This window comes from Haliotis rubra, unplaced genomic scaffold (assembly GCF_003918875.1).
Source record: "Haliotis rubra isolate DU_JTF1 unplaced genomic scaffold, ASM391887v1 Scf10, whole genome shotgun sequence".
NCBI classification, from domain to species: Eukaryota; Metazoa; Mollusca; class Gastropoda; order Lepetellida; family Haliotidae; genus Haliotis; species Haliotis rubra.
Genome location: NW_025764892.1, coordinates 138,364 through 164,514, shown reverse-complemented (window position 1 = coordinate 164,514; position 26,151 = coordinate 138,364). Strand labels below are relative to the sequence as shown.

Sequence of the window (26,151 nt, the reverse complement as noted above, 5' to 3'; positions counted from 1 at the left end):
AAAACGAAATTTATCATTTGTTCAGAATACGTTTTGTATGGTTTTATTTTGGCCAAACAGAAGCGAGATGGCAGGTATGTTGTGATGAATTATTTCAACCACTGTCGGGGAAAATCCTCCGACAATATACATGAGGGTCGGGCCATCAGCTATCCATCGTTTGTCAGACTGAAAGAACATGTCACCCCCGATGAACACCTTATTCATCACTAGTGATCGAACGAAATAAAGAAGTATTGTGAACTCGAAGTTTCCACATGAGTGATTGCAGGAAGTATTTATCTTCCTTTCCGTCCAAATGTCGACTCGGTTTAACCGGCTCAGTCTGGACTCGTCATCAATAGAAGGGAAAGGTTTGTCGAGGATGGACTCAGAAATTTTAACGTGAAACACTTTCACTGCATCTGTAAGAAATCCTATCGTTTCAATCGTGGGTACGATAAACGTAGATGAGAGAGGAATCAACCATTATTCCAGTACTCACGAGGCCACGGGCCTATAGTACAATCCAATATTAATACTATATAAATAGTGCATAGAGCATATACATTCATATTAAATCATATCCTGGGTGGTTATTTATTTATTTATTCAAATTATTCCTACAAGTGAAGGCACAATAAATAAACATTGATAAATCCTTAAGTATTTTCACATTTGAATTTGTTAACAATAGTGAAAATCTAGTAGTGTTCGGATAATTATAATAACAGGATGAAATATATTTTTCTCTGAGTGATAAATATAATGGACAAACAAGTAAAAAGTGGTATTCATCTTCAAGCAATTTTAAGTTACATAGTTTGCAATTAATTTTTTTTCGTTTCAACAAGGTGATGATGGGATGAGCAACGGAGACTAGACAACTCTATTCTATTTTTTTAACAGATATATTAGTTAAGCAGTCTTCTTTACTGAGTTTTGAAAAGATTATAATAAAAACGCTTATTTGAAAATGACAATATATTCTGTCCGTGATTGCAGCATATAGATGTCTTTCAATCTTTGTGTCAGTGACATGATAAAATTGCATTGTGATTTAATACATTACCAAAACCGACTTTAGAGAGCAGTTGTCTCATCCCCGTAACCCAGGTTTGTTTTCCATTATTGTCATACGTGATCATCATATTATAACATTTTTATATATTCAATATGAAGCCATATCTAAATGTTTTAACCAATATTTGACAACATTTAGGAAATGTAAATATATAGTGGAATTTTGCCATAAACCATAACACTGGGTGTATTAAATTTTACTCCTAGACATTTCTTGCTATTTATAATGTACTTTCAGCTTGCTCTGGTGAGGTACAAATGTACATTACCAACTTATACAACACACAAGGCCTGAGTGAATAATCAAAATGTATTAGACAGCCACAAAATCATCATATATAATTAGTCTATAATAACATATATACAATCAAGTTTTATTGCGTGTTACTATTATTGCTAGAAGCACCTATATACCATGAACAGCACACCCAACACACTCTATCTAGTACAATACCAGAGTGGGCTTTCACGCAAGATACATTCTAGTCCAACCACAATATGTATACAAAACAGTAAACCATGCCGTTGTAATAAAGATACAGAATTGGCATAATCTATGAACAGCTGTATTACAACGAGAATATCAAAGATGTACACACAAGTATGACATTTTCAATTACCAAATAGATTTGTCGGTACTTGCAAGAGTAACAGCACAGAGTTAAGGTACAATAGGTTAAAGTTATATAATAGACTAAGTATTATTGTTAAGATTTAACAAAGGAGAAGACAGTAACGTTGTTTTTACCTGAGTGATTAAATCAAATCAGTGTATTAAACAGCTACCGAATGATTTGTGACTGTCTGTCAACTATTCCAGCTACAACACATAATCGCATTTTCTGATAAAATTATAAGTTGTTATTGTGAACTTTCGTGGTGTTATCTTGGCAGAATTATACAATTCAATTTGACGATGCATTGACGATCAAGGTGGTTTTGACGTGTAACAATATGCCAATAATAGCTGACAAGTTGCGAGTATGTCTCGAATGAAAACGGCACACGCTATCCGACAAGTGTGGATGAAATCAGCTGTGCGGTAAGGCATGGGGAACTCAATTGTTTGCTTTCTACAAATAGTTAAGGCTATGCATTACACGTATTGACCTCGAATTGGTGATATACAACACCACGATTCTTCAACGTTTATGAAATCAACTAATCATTTAGAAGAGCGAATACTGCTGAAGGTCGATTCGATTTGTACAACGCTACAAAGATGTTATTGCTTTGAAGCTGAATAATGACTTTACAAAAAACTTCATATTCAAGTTGCAAAAGAATACCCTTTGTCTCAATCACATTGCATTTTTGTCAAATATATCTATAGTAGAAGTATTTCTGAAGTTAATAAATCGTGGGTTGTTCAATAGCAGAAAACATGAAATGTTCCAATGAAGGTTTACTATGAACACAGACAGTGTTGATTTTTGTTCTTCTCTGATTTATACAAAGCCAGAGGTAATTAGTCTGCTATTGAAGCACTTTTATTTGTTTTTCTCTTTCGAGCAAGGCTGTGCTGGCAATGACTGTAGTAAGATAAAAAAATTAAGACAATTTCAGGTATCGGATTTGTCATCCTCAAGTTCAAACGACCCCGTTCATTTTTTCTACATTTATTAAATTATTCCAATGAATACATTAGGCTTTGGTGTTGACTAAATTAACAACAACTCGAGGCGTTTCATCTCTCCATTAACACTTGCGAATTCATATGATCTGAGAACCGTGTGTGCTACAGTTCAGCACCTATCAACCGCTGTATTTGCCAAGGCTATACTTCTCAACAGAAAGACTTAAAATCAATGATTATTATACATTCAGACAATACGTTCAATTCTGATTCCTGAAATACATTAAAACCACTTTCTTTATTCAAGCGGCATAAAAGGGAAGTAAACTTAAGGTAACGTCAAGAATATGTTTCTCCGCTCTATCTACAGTAGTCCCGTTAATATGAGCATTCCAAGAAATCCTCAATCAGAGCGGATCATTTCAACCGTTGCCCAATTACTATTGTCCATACTTACGCCAACGAAGGGAATCAAGTAATGTAGATCCAGTTAGAGGGGTTTAGTGGCACTAGGTGTATACTTTTTATAGACCGAAGCAGGCTTCTTATACCAATTATCACCAAGGCAGAACGATGGCTGATACGTTGGTCATTTTATGACGGTAGTTATGTAAAACGCAAGAAAACCACGCCAACACAGACAAGATTCATCAATGTCCAAGATATTTTTATAGATTAAACTTCTTTTTTATTTCCCTCACGACGATTCGGGACCATTCCAGGTCCCTTCATCAGGTGAACTGATTTTTAATCCATAAATATATCTTGGATATCTATGTACAACTTCTAAATGCCACTGAAAGACAAGATTCATCAAGCATATAAGCACGTTTGAGGGTGAGTGAAACGAGGCTTAAGAAATCTATATGGTTGTGGTCCCACATCCTTTCTCTCTCCCCCCTCCCCCCTAATCGACCCTCTCTGCCCCCTTTCTGTGAAGAACCTGATAATATATTCTCCTCAGGAACGAAAGCCTTTCTTATTTGGATAGATTCTTTCGTGCATGTCATCGCATCTAAATTGGACAGACAGATGCTCATGATGTTAATCACTCGTTTGTCCGGTTCAGACTTGATTCTGAAGAGGCCAGCATCGTATAACAGTGTTAGTGCTGAGAATGACGTTAAACAACAAAAGCACATATAAACAAGAGCATGGTCATATCTACAGTATATCCATTCTGAATTATTAAAATTACCCAACGTTTCGATGTCAAAACAAGATGGCATAGGCTAGTTACACATTATATGATTTGAACATGTAGCATGAGTACGTATAGTTTATGGCGAGGATTACCGAATGTCAGCCGTACATTGCGGAAATGATGCACCTTTTTCGAAACCTTTTTCGAAACTTCAGACAAACGGTGAAATTCTGTATAGCAGGAGTGAATTTAAATTGATCACATAAACCAGTGCATGCCCTACATATTGCTGTAATGCAATACTAGCTGTTGAATCTTACTCGGTACTTACAAAACCTGCCGCTTATCCTACTGCTATAAATGATTAAAATATCTAATGAAGCGACCTCTTATTAAACAAACAGATATACACAGGTTGCGCACGGGTATATATATTGTCAATAATGCGGCCTGCTTGACGTAGTGTGTATGTTTGTCAGAACGTTTCACCCATTCCGTTTGTTGAGCGTCGAGGCAATCAATATACATGTGTAACGAGCAGAATAAACCAAAGAAAACAATAGTTTTTGCTCCATAAACTCTCGAGATGAAACAGCCTGTTGTTCTCTAGGCTGGACAAGCCATGATTTACTGGTGATTATAGGCAGTGCATAAATACTATACCAAGCGCTGCAGCAGTTGTCGGGCCACTTTCTGGAGTATGCCATGGTAATGAAGCTGTCACTGACTCATTTATCATACGTGCTTTTGTGGAGAGCGTTTTTGACTCAAACATCAAACAACTATTCGATATTCTTATGAAAAGCTTTCGTCCATGGGAGAGGAATTAGCTTACTGGAATTGTAGTGATTCTGGTTGCGCGACGACTAAATACATTGCGGTTTTACTGGACCGCGAATGACGAATGCGATCTTGTTAGGATCTTTTGACGAATTATCGTATGGCATTGAAAGAATTCTCAAAGGAATGGGCTATGTCCGTGAGATGCATGTTTCTTTACGAGCGAACATATCGTGTCATGGAGTGCACATGCCTGCATGTAGACGTTGTGTATATTCTTCTTGGTTTGATGGTTATTATTAATAGGCTGTTGTTGTATGTGTTGATGTTATTGGTTTTGTGTGTTGTTACTGATGGTTTTGGTACATAATGCATTTGTCTTTCACTCTTTGCGTTTATTGTATTTGTTTGGGTGTTTTCGCTCTCAACACGACTGTTTGAAAGTGAAAGGGGTTGTCTACAAGTTTTAAAAGTCACCTTCCTCATATGTCGAGCATTATTCAAGCGGCTCCAGGCTTTCGTGTTTCCATTTCAGTTTCTCACTCTGCATGCATTGCAAAAAGTGCCTCTTCCTCAGAAGATGTTTGACAAGGTTACAACTTTCAAGGCCTCGGTAAATTCATTACGCTAGTCATCATTGAAAACATTCATGTCAAATGTCAAGTGTCACTTTGTTGTACATAATGTTGCTTTTTAGTATCGTTTTGTTGATAATTGGTGTTTTCTGGTGTAAGTGGTATTCCGTTGACGCGTCAATGCAGTTTTAGTGATTTTATGTCATATTTTTAATAATGATCATGCTTCTATAATTGGTCTTATCGTCGATTAAAGGGTAATTCCGTCTTAATTGATAGCACAAATCGATCAGGATCGCGGCCATTAAATGTTTTCAAAGACGCAAACGAAAAGCAATATAGCGCCCCAAGCTCCTCATGTAGTACAGCTGCCATATCTGGCAAGGTCAAGACCAATATTCAGCAGTAATATGTATCACCTTGACAGGATTTTGCATTAATATCTATGACACCTCACGTTCCGATATTTGCAAGCAATGATATTGTCTAGTTATCGATCACGCCTAGGCTGACCAGTTATCTGGTTAAGCGGAATTAATTAAGCTATATAAACACAACACTCCCACATCGATTATCTTGACAGAACAATTTGATGACTACACAGAAACCTTGGACATCTTCACATTTTCTTATTGTGTTTGTGCAGTCAACTTAAACCAATTTAGGGTACAGCAACGTGATTCTGCACGTGTAATCATGCCGACAATTTCTATGTACCTCCTTCTGAATAGGAGTTTTGTCTCCTTACATTCATGCTTGTCGTATCCACGAATCAAAGACAAAAAAGACAGATATAGAATGTACGGGTGTCTGGTCAACTGCCCATTGATCTGCTCAGTCTCAGTCAACAAGCTTCTTTGGCCCCGCGGAATATCTGACACAGCGTCTCAACATATCCATTTGTTCGTGAATAAGACATGCATTAAAGCTTCTTTAAACAAATAAGCTTAACCCACTCTAGAGCGTATGCTATTTAATTTCCGTGATATCAAAACAACACTAGCAGAAATATACCCTGATGTGTAACAATCTTTTAACTGATGTTTGTGTAAGTACATATCACCTTTCGTATTATCCCACAGTGATTCCTGTTCATCTAATATCTAAATGTGCCTCTGGATTGTGTACGAAGATGAAATGCAGAGATGAGCTGGTGATAAATGATTGTGATAATTACTCCTTGGAGTGAGGCTACAGATGTATGGAACTATTATATCCGTAGAGTAGACACATACAGCTGACTTACTCACAGCCAGCTCCCACCAGTATATAGTTTGTGCAGAGGGGTGGTAGTTTATGAATTAAAGTTTGGCTATAGCATCTGTAGAGGACTGTTTTTGTCTGACGAATAGACTGGCTATTGGTGATGAAGTGAGTCGGATGTTTGTGATGAATAGATTGGATATTAGTGTGAATTGAACTGTGCGTCTGTGACAAACGATTGGCTGTTCGTTGTGTAGGTACCTGAACGTCTGGATTGACCCTTGGGATTGGTTATATTAGACACAGATAGCGTTAACTAATAGTAGATAATGCACAGTTAGTGTTAATGTAGAGTTCATGTTTGGTTTTGCATAGATTCGTTTGTGTGTTCCTGAAAGCTCGACTTTTCATTGACGAAGAGGACATACCTATTCCAATCGCCTTGTGAATCCTCACTTGGGACTAATGCAGTGCCAAAGGATTCGTTTTGAAGACCTGGCGTTGTAACTCAGTGTTGTACCACGTGGAAAGCAGACCGGAAACCATCATCGTTAGCACAATAACACAAGTCCTTGCATGAGCTTACTGCACTTTCGTCCATACCCGTATTTAAACGTTGACCAGTGGGCTGACTATTGTGTATAACAACATGTACCCACGCCACTGATTGGATTATAGAACTATTTTAAGGAAGTAAAGGAAAAGAGCACTTCGTACTGTTTACTTTGATTGTTGATATTAATGTCTGAAGTAGAAGTAGAAAAATTTCATGTAAGAGACACTATATCAGATTAAATTACATATATATCAGATTGTAATCATATATATATCATTGTTGCAAGGACTTTGAGAGAACCAGTTATGTTCGCAGTGGAATTCCCACGAGGTTCAGTCCTGGTCCCGATCTTGTTTATCCTAAATGCTAATATTATTGCTGATTTTTAAAATTTAGTTTTAGTACAACCTTTCTTGGAATCGTAGGAACAACGCACACAATGTTGGTTTTAGTAAATCGGTTATGTGAATGGAAGGGATGCATTTTTTTCCGTATGACAAAAAATTAAGACACTCTTGTCATTCCAAATTCCATCTGATTCAGTCAATCCGAAGGATGAAGGTCCGAAGTGATGAAGGTCTCAGACGTTACCCACTTAGGGAAATCCCCACCACAGCAAACAAATATTGATTAATTTACTCTGTTTCAGTACAGTGTAGGTTGTATGTCTCTTCCAACTCCACCGAAATATTCTACAGGATCGTACACAGAAAAACATGCAAAGCCCTTCGTAACAATATTCTGGAAATGTCTTTCATACCGGTTCTCGTAACAGCTACCTTTTTTTAGTTTCACGAAGTGAACACAGATTTAAGACCCATTTCCACAAAAAAGTACATCGAAGTTCTCAACTAAGAATTACAATATTCATGTATAAAGAAACCCTCTTTACAAATGTACAAGTGTGAAGTTCGCATATACACAGCTCCCATTAGTAGAGATAATGTCCGTCCCCAGCGGGCACATCAACGTTGTTTCAACGTTGAGAATAGGTGTTCCTCAACGTCGAAATTAGGTTGAAAATAGGTTGTATATGAAAGTTTTTAAACGTAGATATCCGACGTGGAATCAACATTGAAGTTTGACATATTATTAACGTTGAAAATGGGTTGTTCCGTGGTTGTGTATGGGAGTTTTCTTATATAGAAATCTAACGTAAACACGTGAAGATTCAACCCAGGTTACAATATGTGTATTCCGTTATTGCTGTAAATAACCTCGCATTTCAACTTTAAACTACAGTAAGGTAGCACTAAACTCCTGCATCTAATTAAAATATCCCAACAAGCTACCTGCAATAAACAGTGAAACAGACACATACAGTAAAATTATTTACCTCATAAAATGCGTGGTCAAAATTTCACATGCACTATAGTGTTCATTTAAGTTTTATGTCAGTTGGATATAATTCCAGTAAGAAGGAAAGAGTATTCCAAATTAAGAAAACCTATTTACTGTTGTATTGTTATCTTGAAAAGGTGGAAATTGCCCCGAGAAGACATTTTTGATGAATTTCAGCTATTAGATAGACCCCCTGAATAAACACAATGCAATTACTTTCACCATTAAAGGAATCCAAGATGACCATGAACTATACCTGAAGACAGAACATAAAATAAGTCACTTTTCATGAAATCTTCATACATGACATTCTGTAGGTGATCTCTGTTGGTGATAATAACACAATATCATCTGCATTTATCATTAAACGTACATTCACGCCACCAATTTCAATGCCACAGTTCAGATCTTTAAACACAATTATAACTCCAAAACACACAACTATTAGCTCCTCTTTTTTGGCACTCCCACCCTGAGGGTCAGGTGCATACTTCAGAAAGGTTCCTAACTCTTTCTTGAAATTTGCTTCGGTTGCATTCCCATCCTGAGATAGGACACATTCTGAAATATTTATATATAAATACATATAAATTTTATATGGAAGATATGTTGTCTTAAATGATTCAAGTATTTGTTAAATCAATCACAAGAAAGGTTCACTTCACTGCTGTAACTCGGTATGTGAACATACATCATCCATACAATAAATGAAGAAAAGTACTTTTATAATGCAAACAATATATATTTTCAACTAAATGAATGGAAGTCTTCTTAAACATTTTCAAAGAAAATCCTCAATTGCAAACTGATTATTCAATTAGACTATGAATTAGAATGAATTAGACGATGTTTTACTGTCATATATTATTTGCTATGGTCATGATGAAAATGCTGACAAAGAGCATTTGGTAATTAACTTACCAGAGATGATTGAATACAACCTTGTATTTTTAAAAGAAAACTTGCCGTTTCGCCCATCAACATTCATTCTTGACATCAAATTGTTTGACTTTGTCCTGCAAAACAATGGAAGTTTGTTGTTATTCTGTCAGATTTAGTTTTCTTTAGAGATTCCGTATTTAAAATTAGATAGGTGTTGTACTGATGTAGCAATTTTGCTAACAGGAGTCATAAATTGTAACAAAAGCCATTTATTACATTAAAGGATGAGAAAACAAAGTGGGTGGTAATAAAAGTACATTATCATCTTTCTCCTAATCTTTGTGATGGAGATACTGGTGAACAAGTGAAATGTTAAAAACTTGTTACCTAAGCATTGCTCTTTTCATGTGATCCACAAAAATAATGCCAGCCAATCTTCGAAAATGAGATTTCTGCAAATTCAATTAAAGATAAATCTTATGTTTCATAATTAAATGTTCCTTTATAAATTACTTCTTTTATATGTAACATTTTAACCATTAAGGATGTAAATCATCACAGTTTTGTTAACTGTCCCATCAAAGAATCATTAGTGAAGTTACATATTTTGTAAATAAATAAAAGTTTTATAAAATTATATACAATTTCACCCTTCACAAAGACATGCACAAGACCTTTTGTTGTAAATTTTCGTTGCATGATCTGAGAAAGATTTCCTTTCGCCATTCTCCATCTCCATCCCCACCCCACGCACCCCAAGTCAAAACATTGATTGCACAACAGTTTCGTTTCCTGCTGACTGGGTTCCGTCCTATTGCGCAACTTCGTACAATAACCAGTCCAGAATTTTGAGATCAATTCATTCAACTGGATGCATAAATATTAATCAGTATTATTTGATACATCTAATCACTTTTATATTGCAACACTACGCTCCTTCTAATCCTTACAAATACGTCGTGCAGCGTGCTCTGTCGTACAGCGTGCTCTGACAAACGGAAATCTGGAAATCGTGGAAATCTCAAAACGAGGCTCTGCCGCTAGAAAAGTTTGGCGGTCTGCTTGGGACTTGATATTATACAATCACATTGTGCGTTACAAAACTACACTGAATAAGCGCAAAGAACACATAAAGATGTAACCAGCGAGCCTATGAATTATGAATCATTTATGACCTTATCAAACAGGGGCAGTCTGAGACGTCTTTGTTAACAACATGCTGCCTACACCTCGCCATAAAATATGGAAATACGATGTTATTAAAGTTTAAAATTAAAATTACCTTATAAATACCATTTTCTTATGAAACAAGGTATTGGCATTCAGTGTAACCATAGTTGTTTGTGGCGTCTCTTTTCACTTTCACACGAGAAAATTCGGATCGGCTGAAAAGTAAGTCATTGTCTGAATAGGCTAATGAGACTCATGTTTCGGTTTGCAAACCCACAATTAATATACATACACTGACAGAGTTCAGAGCGTGCACTTCTCATTGCACAATTTACTGCTAGATCTATTCAAACCTACAGATTTTCATAATAATGTGATATAATATATAAAATGAATAGATTCTATTTGATTTCGTATAGCTTTATATAATAAAATGCCAAATATATGCAAATATTTTGAAAAATAACAAAACAAGTTCATGGAAAACATGGGCTTCCACGAAATTGAGGAACACCTACATGACATACCGGTAACCTTGTGAGATAAACATGAGCCCTAATTCGGAGTTTCCTGCTACATTAACATGCTAGATTTAAACAACATTCTTACGGGTTCATTATACATGAATGAAATACTTACCAAATAAACACCAGCATGACGAGAAGCTATTGAAAATAAAACGATGTTGCGGTGAACTTCGCCAAAGTGAAACGACGAACTGACAACGATCTACTGCCTTTGCGCGCGCGATAAATGTGCGCATGTCCGGATATGATCAAACGAGGCGATCGACAGGTCAACATCTGGCATGTGTTTGACAGCAAATTGTCGGGAATTATAAGATTTTGACAGTTTTGTTGGAAAATATGATATTTAATGCAATTCAGCTAACTGATGACTTTATACCTAAAGTCATTGATTTTTTTCATTTTCAATTACGACTAACGTAACATTTCCGTCCGTTGATCGATGCACAATCATACAATATATTAGATTATATCTGGGCCTAGGTCGATCTGGATCATTTATTAAATTAATGTTCAGAAATGATAGCTGCTAAGTTGGATACCTATTACCAATGCATGTATATGTAACAAATGTACCCAGGATACAATTAGTCGACATTTCGTTGGTTCCTTACGTTGAAACAACGTTGACAACTAAACGAATCTCGACTAATTTTCTTTGGTCGCATGATAAATGTTGAAACAACGTTTATGAAAGGTTGATCAACCAAGCAACCAAAAGTCAACGTTGATTAAACGTTGACTCAACGTTGTGTACCCGCTGGGTCATGACCTTATCCCGATGTCATTCAGTGCATCAGCTTTGCCGCAATGATGGTGGGAGTAAGTCTACTTGACTGATATGACGTTGGCTTCAGTCAATCACACATTATGGCTGATTCTGGCGTGAGACTCCGCACCTATTTCTACACATCATCACGTGAAAAAGTACATGGACGTTCCCTATAAAGAACACACGTATACATGAATAGAGAAACCCTCTTTACAAACGTACAAGCGTGAAATTCGCAAATACACAACGCCCATTACCAGAGATAAAATACCGCCGTGGTCTCCGATATCACGTTCCCCCGATGTCACTCGGTGCATCAGTTTTGCAGCAATGGTGGGAGTAAGTCTACTTGTCTGATGTGGCGTTGGTTGAAGTCAATCACACATTATGGCTGATTCTCGCTTGAGACTACGCACCAATTGATTTGTTTTCTTCCGGTATACGCAATACATTTCGCCGAGCAGTGACGGAGAATCGGAATGGAACGAGTCCCTCGGGGTCATATTCATAGACTGGTCTCTTAACGGCATTTACACTCGGTATCATGTAAGTCAGTCTGGTGACTGTTACCCCGGTACATATGCTCACGAGCATGGATATGGTGCTGTCTAAACAAGAATCGTTATCTGGGCGAATCTGCAACGATCGTAGGCCACAGGCATGCCAAAGGAACTCCACGATTGACATCGAATTTCGGGGCCATAGACAAGTGGGGCCTGGTTATTATGCTGTGCTCCAGTGAATTTACGCGTGAATTTACCACACCATGGGTATGGTGCTGTCTGAATAAGAATCATTATCTTGACGAATCTGGGCATGCCAAAGGAACTCCACGATCGACATCGAATATTTGCGCCATAGACAAGTGGGTCACCTGTGATCCTGGCTATTATGCTGTGCTACAGTGAATTTAGGCGCCGTTTGGTAATATTCCAATGTCATGGTTTCGTTTACTGTACTATCTAATGATGATGTCGTCATTATGACCCTCTCCTGTTTTCTTTGTGCAGGCTGTATTTTAAAAAGGAAGAGAGGATTATATTCCTCCTTTGGGACAACGCCCCTTATTCCCCTAATTCACGAGAGACTTGAATAGCAAGGTTTTTAACACAACGATACTTGAGAAATGGTGTGAGGAGTGTGATGGGTGGATAGGTGCAATGGTTTGAAGGTGTACAAGTGTAATGGGTGTGATCTGCTATGGAATGGTTGTGTAATGGGTAAATTGTATAGTAGGGGATGACGTGACGTTGTGCTGGTATTATCGTGTTACGGTATTACATGACTGGTGTGATGGCATGATAGTGTGATAACGCGAAGGGTATGACTGTTATGGTTTGTGCCATGGTCTGATGGACCCGTAAATGTGATTGTATGATGGCGGCTGCCGTATAATGATGAGAAGGGTATTATTACTCATATTCGGGGTATGACGGTGATGGTATGACGTTTATGGGTGGTCGCCAACCTATGCTATTGTAGGTTAGATGCTTCCCTTGTACATGTACACGGTGTTAAGGTCGTCAAAGTCATCTATTATTTGAGTAATGTCATTGTGAGTTTAAACCCCTAATTGTTCGATCAAAGTCAAGGCACGGTAGAATATGTACTCAAAATAATAGCGGAGCCCAACAAGCATGCAAGCATGCACATTAGAGCCAAGATTGCATCATCTCACTCTTAAGAGGCAAACGTGGTGCTGTGACTAGCTGTTATGACTGACATCATCCACTTTACATAATTACCTCCGAGAAGTGACAGTAATGCGGTGCAATTATCATGTAATGGTGAGCAAAGAGATATCATTGAACTAAATTTGTTCCTATCTTGAATTAAAAGCCTCTTATCGTGCCATTTTGCTTGGGATAAGGAAACATTCATTATCAAAACCAACCAACATTACTACTGCATGATACTGTACAACCTGCTTTAAACACCTAGAAACTGCAGACACTAACACTTGCATTACCCCCCCATGGTAATACGCGCAGCTTATGAATGAGCGCTGACCTCCAAATCAGAAATCGAACTGTATATTCAAGGTAGATCGATCGAAGATACATAAAATAGCTTTGTCAGGAATGTTTGAGCTCCGGATTGTGCAGGAGATTTACGTTATTGGAACATGAGAGAGATTTAATTGACACTGGGTGATACAACAAACAGTTTGTGTAATAAGAACAAATGATAAAGAGAATCTGCATTCTGTTTTCATTATGTTCCTGACAGCTGGTATTAGGCTTCAGAGAAGCTATTCGAGGACGCTCAGTATGAGCCATTTGGTTTAAGGTTCAAACAATTGCAAACATGTAACCCAATTTTCCCTTTCATATTATTTTTGCTTCTCGTTTATAACACGTAACTAGGGCTATTAAAACTATAAGTTCAGCCGTGTTTCAATTCACATCAAAGACTTGCAGTACTGCCTCCTAATCACCTGATGATTTGATTTAATGAATTATTTGTTCATTAGAGTGGAGGTGGAACTTTGATTGATTCTCCACACGCAACTTAGACGAAAACGACGGTAGACGTATATATAAAATATCTGTAGAGGTTGTTGAAAGCTAACAAGGTGAATGGAGACGTAACAGCGTAGGGGTTTTTCATGTAAAAAGCAAAGTACAGCGTCATGAACAAACCAGCTTTATGGATTGTTGACATAAATAAGAAAGGAAAGCAGACGACAGATGACGTAACAAACAAATCATCCTTACAAGGCTGACATACATGCACGGGAAAGCTGTATTCACAAAACTAGGCCACAGCTATTCTGGCAAACAATGAATTACAAATTACAAATAATTCTACACTAGTAGACAGTTGACAGTTGACGCAACATCGACTTCAGAAAATGAAGTAGTTAAAGTAACAAACTGGAGCAGATATTATCATGGTGACAATATTTTCTTCGTTGAAATTTAATATACGTCTCTGTAATGCCTACACTTTGCCAGTACGTTCAGTCACTGGGGCACTGGAACACTAAATCTTGTTAGTAATACTCTCATCTTCGAACGAGTTCTCTCGCAGGACGAAAAAGTTCATAGTTATCGTCCGCTTCGTCCGTCATTTCCTCAACAGCCTCCGGCGACTATCTTCCTGACAAAATGACGTATGTATCTTTATGGTTTCCAATTACAACCCGAACAAATTCGGAAATGACCAAAGCGCAAAATATATCTAATATGTCAAATTGGCTGAAGTGGTTCGAAGCCAAACACGTCTTATATTATATGCAAACATGTCCTATATTATAGTATTTGTTTCCACAGACAAATGTCATTAATATAATTGCAGACAGTTCCATGGTGTTAGTGATTTATCATAAGGTTGAACTACAATGACATGATAACCTTGGGTTAATAATGCATCATTCTTCTTACCGGTCTACTTTGCCAACTGGGGGATCTTTAAAGATCCAAATATGGGAGATATCTAGATAACACAGAATAATGGTGAAATCAAGTGTAGTATTTCAAATGTTGTTTCACTAAAAACAAAATTTATCATTAGTTCTGAATACGTTAATAGTATGTATGCCATTGGTTTTATTTGGCCAAAGAGAAACGGATTTTACCTCTGTTGTGATGAACTGTTTCAACAACCGTGGAGGGAAATCCTCCACCAGTATATGTAAGGGTCGAGCCATCAGCTATCCATCGTTTGTCAGACTGGAAGAACATGTCACCCCGATGAACTCCTTATTCGTCACTAGTGATCGTATGAAATTAAAGATTTATTGTGAACTCGAAGTTTCCACATAAGGGGTTGCAGCAATAACTTATGTTCCTTTCCGTCAAAATGCCGACTCGGAGTGTTAAGGATTGTTTAACGGGCACGGACTAGACTCGTCATCAATACAAAGAAAAGTTATGTCGAATCACCTACATTATTCATACAATCCTTAACGACAAGACTAAAAGATATGTATATTCAAACATGGTGTAAAAGGATATCCTTATCAAATATATGCATGTATTATTCATTGTTTAAAAATGCCATAGTCCTTGAGTCATATCTATCCTGTGTTAATGTTAAAACGTTTAGAATAGCACTGGCACAATTCAGATGTTCTTCTCATGATTTGTTGATTGAAAGAGGCAGATATATGAATGTAAAAAGAGAAAATAGATTATGTACACTTTGTAATTTAAACAAAATAGAAGATATGTATGTCCATTATACATATGTCTTAATATGTCCATTGTATGACCGGTTGCGAACCAAATATATTAGAAGATATTACTATGTCCATCTAAATGTGATAAAATTCTCCTCACTGTTAAGTAATAAAAATCCAGTTCTTCTACAAAATATTTCAATGTTCATTTACTATGCTATGATTACCCGATCTAAATTCCTATCAAATGTAACATAACTTTATGTATTATAGGCCTGTGGCCTTTTCAGTGCAAATAAAGATTATTATTTATTATACAAGGAAAAGGTTATTTCATCAACGATGGCATTGTTTGTTGAGGATGAACTCGGAAGTTTTAACGTGAAACACCATCACTGCATCTGTAAGAAGTCCTATCGTTTCAATCGTGGATACGAAAAACGTAGATGAGAGGTGAATCAATATGTATTCCAGTACTGACAAGGCCACAGGCCTATCGCACTATCCAATATCAATACAATATAAACAGTTCATAGATCATATACATTTACATTTAATCATATCCTGGGTGGTTATTAATTTAATTATTCATTTATCAAATTATTCCTTCAAGTGAAGGCATAATAAATAAACCTTGATAAATCCTTAAGTATTTTTACATTTGAATTTGTTAACAATAGTGAAAATTTATCAATGTTCGGATAATTATTATAATATGTTGGATTATATTTTTCACTGAGTATTTTTTCTCTTAGTTTGCAAATTGTTTTTTGTCGGCAGATATTTGTATTACGGCCCGTTTCAAGAAGGAGATCATTGGATAAGCAACGGAGACGAGACAAGGCTATTCTAATTTTTAACAGATATATTAGTTATGTAGTCTTCTTTACTGAATTGAGTTTTCGAACATTTAAAATAAAAAACTCTTATTTGATAATGACATAGATTTAGTCCGTGATTGCAGCATATAGATGTCTTTCAATCTGTGTGTCAGTGACATGATAAAACTGAATTGTGAGTGATTTTTTTGAATATTCCATACATTACCAAAACCGATTTTAGAGAGCAGTTGTTGTAACCCAGTTTTGTTTTCCATACCATGTTTTCGATCACCATATTATAACATCTTTTGATATTCTATATGAAGGCATATCTATAAGGTTTAACCAATATTTGACAACATTTATGGAAGAATAAATATATAGTGGAATTTCGCCCAAAACCATGACACTGGGCGTATTTAATTTTACTTCATGAAATGTCTTGCATGCATATAAGGGTACCATTAAATCATCATATCTAATTAATCTATAATACAATATATACAGTCAAGTTTTTATTGCGTCTTACTATTATTGAGGAAAGCACCTATATACCATGAACTGACTGACTGACTGAGTTTAATTTTACGCCGCTTTTAGCAATATTCCAGCAATATCACGGCGGGGGACACCAGAAATGGGCTTAACACATTGTGCCCATGTGCATATACCATGAACAGCACACCCAACACACTCTATGTAGTACAATACCAGAGTGGGCATTAACGCAAGATACATCCTAGTTAAGCCACAATATGTATACAAAACGGTAAACCACGTTGTTGTAATAAAGTTACAGAATTGGTATAATCTATGAACAGCTGTATTACATCGAAAATATCAAAGATATACACACAAGTATGACATTTTTTAATTACCAAATAGATTTGTCTGTACTTGCAAGAGTAACAGCACATAGTAATATAATAGACTAAGTATTATTGTTAAGATTTAACAAAGTAGAAGACAGTAAAGGGTTTTTACCTGAGTGATTAAATCAAATCAGTGTATTAAACCGCTACCGAATGATTTGACTTTACAAAAACTTCATATTCAAGTTTAAAAAGAATACTTTTTTTCTCAATCACATTGCATTTTTGTCAAATATATCTATAGTAGAAGTATTTCTGAAGTTAATAAATCGTGGGTTGTTCAATAGCAGAAAACATGAAATGTTCCAATGAAGGTTTACTATGAACACAGACAGTGTTGATTTTTGTTCTTCTCTGATTTATACAAAGCCGGAGGTAATTAGTCTGCTATTGAAGCACTTTTATTTGTTTTTCTCTTTCGAGCAAGGCTGTGCTGGCAATGACTGTAGTAAGATAAAAATAATAAGACAATTTCAGGTATCGGATTTGTCATCCTGAACTTCAAACGACCCCGTTCACTTTTTTCTACATTTATTAAATTATTCGAATGAATAAATTAGGCTTTGGTGTTGACTAAATTAACAACTCGAGGCGTTTCATCTCTCCATTAAGGCGTGCGAATTCAGATGATCTGAGAACTGTGTGTACTACAGTTCGGCACTTATCAAACCGATGTAGCACTTATCCAGGCTATACTTCTCAACAGAAAGACTTAAAATCAATGATTATTATACATTCACACAATACGTTCAATTCTGATTCCTGAAATACATTAAAACCACTTTCTTTATTCAAGCGGCATAAACTTCAGATAACGTCAAGAATATATTTCACCGCTCTATCTACAGTAGCCCCGTTAATATGAGCATTCCAAGAAATCCTCAATCAGAGCGGATCATTTCAACCGTTGCCAAAATTACCATTGTCCATACCTCCGCCAACGAAGGGAATCAAGTACTGTAGATCCAGTTAGAGGGGTTTAGTGGCACTAGGTGTATACTTTTTACAGACCAAAACAGGCTTCTTATACCAATTATCACCACGGACAAGATTGTTTTAATCTTTTATAGTTCACTCACTACGTTTCGAGACCATTCCAGGTCCCTTCATCAGGTGAACTGATTTTTCATCCATTAAAATATCTTGGATATCTATGTACAAATTCTAAATGCCACTGAAAGACAAGATTCATCAAGAATATAACCACGTTTGAGGGTGAGTGAAACGAGGCTTAAGAAATCTATATGGTTGTGGTCCCACATCCTTTCTCTCTCTCTCCCCTAATCGACCCTCTGCCCCTTTCTGTGAAGAACCTGCTTATATATTCTCCTAAGGAACGAATGCCTTTCTTATTTGGATAGATTATTTCGTGCATGTCATCGCATCTAAATTGGACAGACAGATGCTCATGATGTTAATCACTCGATTGTCCGGTTCAGACTTGATTCTGTAGAGGCCAGCATCGTATAACAGTGTTAGTGCTGAGAATGAAGTTAACAAAAAAAGCACACACAAACAAGAGCATGGTCATATCTGCAGTATATCCATTCTGAATTATTAAAAGTACCCAACGTTTCGATGTCAAAACAAGATGGCATAGGCTAGTTACACATTATATGATTTGAACATGTAGCATGAGTACGTATAGTTTATGGCGAGGATTACCGAATTTCAGGCGTACATTGCGGAAATGACGCACCTTTTTCGAAACCTTTTTCGAAACTTCAGCCAAACGGTGAAATTCCGTAGAGCAGGAGTGAATTTAAATTGATCACAGAAACCAGTGCATGCCGTACATATGCTTTAATGCAATACTAGCTGTTGAATCTTACTCGGTTCTTACAAACTTGCCACTTATCCTACTGCTATAAATGATTAAAATATCTAATGAAGCGAACTCGTATTAAACATACAGATATACACAGGTTGCGCACGGGTATTCATATTGTCAATAATGCGGCCTGCTAGACATAGTGTGTATGTTTGTCAGAACGTTTCACCCATTCCGTTTGTTGAGCGTCGAGGCAATCAATATACATGTGTAACGAGCAGAATAAACAAAAGAAAATAATAGTTTTTGCTCCATAAACTCTCGAGATGAAACAGCCTGTTGTTCTCTCGGCTGGACAAGCCATGATTTACTGGTGATTGTAGGCAGTGCATAAATACTATACCAAGCGCTGCAGCCACTTTCTGCAGTATGCCATGGTAATGAAGCTGTCACCGACTCATTTATCATACGTGCTTTTGTGGAGAGCGTTTTAGGCTCTAACATCATACAACTATTCGATATTCTAATGAAAAGCTTTCGTCCATGGGAGAGGAATTAGCTTACTGGAATTGTAGTGATTCTGGTTGCGCGACGACTAAATGCATTGCGGTTTTACTGGACCGCGAATGACGAATGCGATCTTGTTAGGATCATTTGACGAATTATCGTATGGATTGAAAGAATTCTCAAAGGAATGGGCTATGCCTTTGATGACAAAGACGTTCCGTGAGATGCATGTTACTTTACGAGCGAACATATCGGGTCATGGAGTGCACATGCCTGCATGTAGACGTTGTGTATATTCTTCTTGGTTTGATGGTTATTATTAATAGGCTGTTGTTGTAGGTGATGATGGTCTTGGTTTTGTGTGTTGTTTCTGGTGGTTTCGGTACATAATGCATTTGTCTTTTACTCTTTGCGTTTATTGTATTTGTTTGGGTGTTATCGCTCTCAAATAGTCACCTTCCTCATATGTCGAGCATTATTCAAGCCGTCTCCAAGCTTTGGTGTTTCCATTTCAGTTTCTCCCTCTGCATGCATTTCAAAAAGTTCCTCTTCCTCAGAAGATGTTTGACAAGTTTACAACATTCAAGGCCTCGGTAAATTCATTACGCTAGTCATCATTGACAACATTCATGTCAAATGTCAAGTGTCCCTTTGTTGTACATAATGTTGCTTTTTAGTATCGTTTTGTTGATAATTGGTGTTTTCTGGTGTAAGTGGTATTCCGTTGACGCGTCAATGCAGTTTTAGTGATTTTATGTCATATTTTTAATAATGATCATGCTTCTATAATTGGTCTTATCGTCGATTAAAGGGTAATTCCGTCTTAATTGATAGCACAAATCGATCAGGATCGCGGCCATGAAATGTTTTCAAAGACGCAAATGAAAAGCAATATAGCGCCCCAAACTCCTCATGTAGTACAGCTGCCATATCTGGCACGGTCAAGACCAATATTCACCAGTAATATGTATCACCTTGACACGAGGTTGCATTAATATCTATGACACCTCACGTTCAGATATTTGCAAGCAATGATATTGTCTAGTTATCGATCACGCCTAGGCTGACCAGTAATCTGGTTAAGCGGATTTAATTAAGCTATATAAACACAACACTCCCACATCGATTATCTTGACAGAACAATTTGATGACTAAACAGAAACCTTGGACATCTTCACATTTTCTTATTGTGTTTGTGCAGTCAACTTAAACCAATTTAGGATACAGCTACGTGATTCTGCACGTGTAATCATGCCGACAATTTCTATGTACCTCCTTCTGAATAGGAGTTTTGTCTCCTTACATTCATGCTTGTCGTATCCACGAATCAAAGACAAAAAAGACAGATATAGAATGTACGGGTTTCTGGTCAACTGCCCATTGATCTGCTCAGTCTCAGTCAACAAGCTTCTTTGGCCCCGCGGAATATATGACACAGCGTCTAAACATATCCATTTGTTCGTGAATAAGACATGCATTAAAGCTTCTTTAAACAAATAAGCTTAACCCACTCCAGAGCGTATGCTATTTAATTTCCGTGATATCAAAACAACACTAGCGGAAATATACCCTGATGTGTAACAATCTTTTAACTGATGTTTGTGTAAGTACATATCACCTTTCGTATTATCTAACAGTGATTCCTGTTCATCTAATATCTAAATGTGCCTCTGGATTGTGTACGAAGATGAAATGCAGAGATGAGCTAGTGATAAATGATTGTGATAATTACTCCTTGGAGTGAGGATACAGATGTATGGAACTATTATATCCGTAGAGTAGACACATACAGCTGACGTACTCACAGCCAGCTCCCACCAGTATATAGTTTGTGCAGAGGGGTGGTAGTTTATAAATTAAAGTTTGGCTATAGCATATGTAGAGGACTGTTTTTGTCTGACGAATAGACTGGCTATTGGTGATGAAGTGAGTCGGATGTTTGTGATGAATAGATTGGATATTAGTGTGAATTGAACTGTGCGTCTGTGACAAACGATTGGCTGTTCGTTGTGTAGGTACCTGAACGTCTGGATTGACTCTTGGGATTGGTTATATTAGACACAGATAGCGTTAACTAATAGTAGATAATGCACAGTTAGTGTTAATGTAGAGTTCATGTTTGGTTATGCATAGATTCGTTTGTGTGTTCCTGAAAGCTCGACTTTTCATTGACGAAGAGGACATACCTATTCCAATCGCCTTGTGAATCCTCACTTGGGACTAATGCAGTGCCAAAGGATTCGTTTTGAAGACCTGGCGTTGTAACTCAGTGTTCTACGACGTGGAAAGCAGACCGGAAACCATCATCGTTAGCACAATAACACAAGTCATTGCATGAGCTTTCTGCACTTTCGTCCATACCCGTATTTAAACGTTGACCAGTGGGCTGACTATTGGGTATAACAACATGTCCCCATTCTACTGATTGGATTATAGAAGTATTTTAAGGAAGTAAAGGAAAAGAGCACTTCGTACTGTTTACTTTGATTGTTGATATTAATATCTGAAGTAGAAGCAGACAAATTTCATGTAAGAGACACTATATCAGATTGAATTACATATATATCAGATTGTAATCATATATATATCATTGTTGCAAAGACTTTGAGAGAACCAGTTATGTTCGCAGTGGAATTCCCACGAGGTTCAGTCCTGGTCCCGATCTTGTTTATCCTAAATGCTAATATTATTGCTGATTTTTAAAATTTAGTTTTAGTAGAACATTTGTTAGAATCGTAGGAACAACGCACACAATCTTGGTTTTATTAAATCGGTTATGTGAATGGAAGGGATGCATTTTTTTCCGTATGACAAAAAATTAAGACACTCTTGTCATTCCAAATTCCATCTGAGTCAGTCAATCCGAAGGATGAAGGTCCGAAGTGATGAAGGTCTCAGACGTTACCCACTTAGGGAAATCCCCACCACAGCAAACAAATATTGATTAATTCACTCTGTTTCAGTACAATGTAGGTTGTATGTCTCTTCCAACTCCACCGAAATAAAATATTCTACAGGATCGTACACACAAAAAACATGCAAAGCCCTTCGTAAAAATATTCTGGAAATGTCTTTCATACCGGTTCTCGTAATAGCTACCTTTTTTTAGTTTCACGAAGTGAACACAGATTTAAGACCCATTTCCACAAAAAAGTACACCGAAGTTCAACTAAGAATTACAATATTCATGTATAAAGAAACCCTCTTTACAAATGTACAAGTGTGAAGTTTGCATATACACAGCTCCCATTAGTAGAGATAATGTCCGTCCCCAGCGGGCACATCAACGTTGTTTCAACGTTGAGAATAGGTGTTCCTCAACGTCGAAATTAGGTTGAAAATAGGTTGTATATGAAAGTTTTTTAAACGTAGATATCCGACGTGGAATCAACATTGAAGTTTGACATATTATTAACGTTGAAAATGGGTTGTTCCGTGGTTGTGTATGGGAGTTTTCTTATATAGAAATCTAACGTAAACACGTGAAGATTCAACCCAGGTTACAATATGTGTATTCCGTTATTGCTGTAAATAACCTCGCATTTCAACTTTAAACTACAGTAAGGTAGCACTAAACTCCTGCATCTAATTAAAATACCCCAAAAAAGCTACCTGCAATAAACAGTGAAACAGACACATACAGTAAAATTATTTACCTCATAAAATGCGTGGTCAAAATTTCACATGCACTATAGTGTTCATTTAAGTTTTATGTCAGTTGGATATAATTCCAGTCAGAAGGAAAGAGTATTCCAAATTAAGAAAACCCATTTACTGTTGTATTGTTATCTTGAAAAGGTGCATACTTCAGAAAGGTTCCTAACTCTTTCTTGAAATTTGCTTCGGTTGCATTCCCATCCTGAGATAGGATACATTCTGAAATATTTATATATAAATACATATAAATTTTATATGGAAGATATGTTGTCTTAAATGATTCAAATATTTGTTAAATCAATCACAAGAAAGGTTCACTTCACTGCTGTAACTCGGCATGTGAACATACAGCATCCATACAATAAATGAAGAAGAGTACTTTTATAATGTAAACAATTTATATTTTCAACTAAATGAATGGAAGTCTTCTTAAACATTTTCAAAGAAAATCCTTAATTGCAAACTGATTATTCAATTAGACTATGAATTAGATTGAATTAGACGATGTTTTACTGTCATATATTATTTGCTATGGTCATGATGAAAATGCTGACAAAGAGCATTTGGTAATTAACTTACCAGAGATGATTGAATACAACCTTGTATTTTTAAAGGAAAACTTGCCGTTTCGTCCATCAACATTCATTCTTGACATCAAATTGTTTGACGTTGTCCTGCAAAACAATGGAAGTTTGTTGTTATTCTGTCAGATTTAGTTTTCTTTAGAGATTCCGTATTTAAAACTAGATAGGTGTTCTACTGATGTAGCAATTTTGCTAACAGGAGTCATAAATTGTAACAAAAGCCATTTATTACATTAAAGGATGAGAAAACAAAGTGGGTGGTAATAAAAGTACATTATCATCTTTCTCCTAATCTTTGTGATGGAGATACTGGTGAACAAGTGAAATGTTAAAAACTTGTTACCTAAGCATTGCTCTTTTCATGTGATCCACAAAAATAATGCCACCCAATCTTCGAAGATGAGATTTCTGCAAATTCAATTAAAGATAAATCTTATGTTTTATAATTAAATGTTCCTTTATAAATTACTTCTTTTATATGTAACATTTTAACCATTAAGGATGTAAATCATCACAGTTTTGTTAACTGTCCCATCAAAGAATCATTCGTTAAGTTACATATTTTGTAAATAAATAAAAGTTTTATAAAATTATATACAATTTCACCCTTCACAAAGACATGCACAAGACATTTTATTGTGAATTTTCGTTGCATGATCTGAGAAAGATTTCCTTTCGCCATTCTCCATCACCATCACTAACCCACGCACCCAAAGACGTCAAAACATTGATTGCACAACAGTCTCGTTTCCTGCTGACTGGGTTCCGTCCTATTGCGCAACTTCGTACAATAACCAGTCCAGAATTTTGGGACCAATTCATTCAACTGGATGCATAAATATTTATCAGTATTATTTGATACATCTAAGCACTTGTATATTGCAACACTACGCTCCTTCTAATCCTTGCAAATACGTCGTGCAGCGTGCTCTGTCGTACAGCGTGCTCTGACAAACTTATTTCTGGAAATAGTGGACATCTCAAAACAAGGCTCTGCCGCTAGAAAAGTTTGGCGGTCTGGTTGGGACTTGATATTATACAATCATATTGTGCGTTACAAAACTACACTGAATAAGCGCAAAGAACACATAAAGATGTAACCAGAGAGCCTATGAATTATGAATCATTTATGACCTTATCAAACAGGGGCAGTCTCAGACGTCTTTGTTAACAACATGCTGCCTACACCTCGCCATAAAATATAGAAATACGATGTTATTAAAGTTTAAAATTAAAATTACCTTATAAATACCATTTTCTTATGAAACAAGGTATTGGCATTCAGTGTAACCATAGTTGTTTGTGGCGTCTCTTTTCACTTTCACACGAGAAAATTCGGATCGGCTGAAAAGTAAGTCATTGTCTGAATGAGACTCATGTTTCGGTTTGCAAACCAACAATTAATATACATACACTGACAGAGTTCAGAGCGTGCACTGCTCATTGCACAATTTACTGCTAGATCTATTCAAACCTACATATTTTCATAATAATGTGATATAATATATAATATGAATAGATTCTATTTGATTTCGTATAGCTTTATATAATAAAATGCCAAATATATGCATGCAAATATTTTGAAAAATAACAAAACAAATTCTTGGAAAACATGGGCTTCCACGAAATTGAGAAACACGTACATGACATACCGGTAACCTTGTGAGATAAACATGAGCCCTAACTCGGAGTTTCCTGCTACATTAACATGCTAGATAAACAACATTCTTACGTGTTCATTATACATGAATGAAATACTTACCAAATAAACACCAGCATGCCGAGAAGCTATTGAAATAAAACGATGTTGCGGTGAACTTCGCCAAAGTGAAACGACGAACTGACAACGATCTACTGCCTTTGCGCGCGCGATAAATGTGCGCATGTCCGTATATGATCAAACGAGGCGATCGACATGTCATCATCTGGCATGTGTTTGACAGCAAACTGTCGGGAATTTTAAGATTTTGACAGTTTTGGGAGAAAATATGATATTTAATGTAATTCAGCTAACTGATGACTTTATACCTAAAATCATTGATTTTTTTAATTTTCAATTACGACTAACGTAACATTTCCGTCCGTTGACCGATGAACAATCATACAATATATTAGATTATATCTGGGCCTAGGTCGATCTGGATCATTTATCAAATTAATGTTCAGAAATGATAGTTGCTAAGTTGGATACCTATTACCAATACATGTATATGTGACAAATGTACCCA

General features: G+C 36.5%; 1 long non-coding RNA gene across 1 annotated transcript; it reads right to left on the bottom strand.

Moving 5' to 3' along the window:
* Positions 1-8,702: 8,702 nt before the first annotated feature.
* On the bottom strand, positions 8,703-24,354 carry LOC124266161. The gene is made up of 3 exons (XR_006895654.1): positions 24,267-24,354; positions 23,919-24,013; positions 8,703-8,798 (listed from the first exon to the last, which is right to left on the bottom strand). It is a non-coding gene; the product is annotated as an uncharacterized LOC124266161 (long non-coding RNA).
* Between the last annotated feature and the right edge of the window lie 1,797 nt (positions 24,355-26,151).